The sequence below is a fragment of the Orycteropus afer genome, unplaced genomic scaffold (assembly GCF_000298275.1).
Source record: "Orycteropus afer afer isolate SDZICR_OR568_19922 unplaced genomic scaffold, OryAfe1.0 scaffold00044, whole genome shotgun sequence".
NCBI classification, from domain to species: domain Eukaryota; kingdom Metazoa; phylum Chordata; class Mammalia; order Tubulidentata; family Orycteropodidae; genus Orycteropus; species Orycteropus afer.
This window is the reverse complement of record NW_006921631.1, coordinates 4,174,997-4,176,548: the sequence shown is the minus strand read 5'-3', so window position 1 is coordinate 4,176,548 and position 1,552 is coordinate 4,174,997. Positions and strand designations below refer to the sequence as shown.

The 1,552-nt window shown below is 43.2% G+C and overlaps 1 pseudogene; it reads left to right on the top strand.

Annotated features, from left to right (window-relative positions):
- Positions 1 to 208: 208 nt before the first annotated feature.
- Positions 209 to 774, top strand: LOC103194395 (annotated as a pseudogene).
- Positions 775 to 1,552: the final 778 nt, after the last annotated feature.

Here is a 1,552-nt window from a genome sequence, read left to right as displayed (position 1 = left end):
CATTTGCCATGCACTTTCTTTTCAGTAAGACCCTAATTGTATTCAGATATTGGATAGCCATTTATTTCAGAGAATACCAGAACCCTGAGGGGTTGAGTTTTGACTGATTTAAGTCAAACATGGTAACTCCATTCTCCCTTGAAAAGCAATTGGTTTAGGCATTGGCATATGACACAGTTTTGGCTGAAGGGATGTCAAGAGGATGGGGATGGAAACAACTGCCTCATCTTCTGGAAACCAGCTGGTAGCAACAACTACATGTCATTCCACGTCCCATTAGGCCAAGACCCTGCAGCTGTCCCCATGAGTAGAGCCCACAGTTATCGCCTTGTCAGTCAAGGAAACTATGAGGGAAATTTTGAGTCACTGGACGTTGAGGAATTTGCTGAAAAGCAGCCATGGTGGTGTAAACTGGGTAAGAATCTGGGCCCTCTGCTGGAAAGTATAGTGTGGCCATCCAGCTGCTCACTGGAGACATCACTGGAGGGTGCCTGGGTTTCATATTTCAAGAGGTTTAAGAGTTGGCAGCAGCTGTGGGCAGTGGAATTTTTTCTCCTTCACTTTGCAAACCATATTGGCATCATAAAGTTTGACCGTCAGAGAGTAGAGAAGGATATAAAGAAAGCCAAGAAATAGCTGAAAATCACTAAGAGTAACTAGATATCTAATGAAGTCAAGAGCAAAGTTGAGGAGGTGGTGGTATCATTTGTGAAGAAGAATGTCTTTATGGGTGGGGGATTTTCTGGAGGCTTTTTGCTGGGCATGGAATCCTAAGGTGGACAACGTCACTTCCATTGTTTCTGGGTTGTTTTTCTTCCCTCATTCATCAGAGCTTGTCAGTTGTGGTTTTCCAACCAGAAGCCTCTACTCTCCATCATAGGACATTAAATCTCTCTTCATCTTCCTCTCCTCCTATGCCTTCTTCCTTGCACTGGCAGACCCAAATTGCTTTCTATTGGTACAGGTTAACTTAGTATAGACATAACTTTAACTTGCTGATTATGGAAGAGAAAGTAGACAATACATTCTTCTCCCAGCACATTCCCTATGTGGCTAGTCTATAGGTCAGCAAGAATGTTTCTTTTCCCCTTTATAAGATGCAGAATGGCTAACTGAGGAGGATGAGTGGATCCTCAAATGTTGCTCCAAACTATTGATTTGGAAAAGAAATTGCAAGCACATAGGTATCTTGTTAGTATGTGCTGTGTGGAAAGGAACTGAATATATTTGCCTTTAAGCATAAAAAAAAATAAAAGATGTCAAGGGAACTCTGTGGTTGAGGATTTGGGAAGGTGCTTGTTCTGGTTATCTAGTGCCACTCTGACAAGAATATACCACAAATGGGATAGCGTTAACAAACAGGAGTTTATTCTCTTACAGTTTGGGGCTTTTAGTGAAAGTTCAAAATGCCAGGCTCTAGGGGCTGGGTGAAAGCCCCTCAGCCTTGGAATTCTTTGCCTCCAACTCCCAGCCCCCTGAAGCTAGAGGCTTTTCTTCACTCAGACAGCTGCTGGCTGCTGAGACTGACAAGCCCAAGGTTGACAAGTAAAGA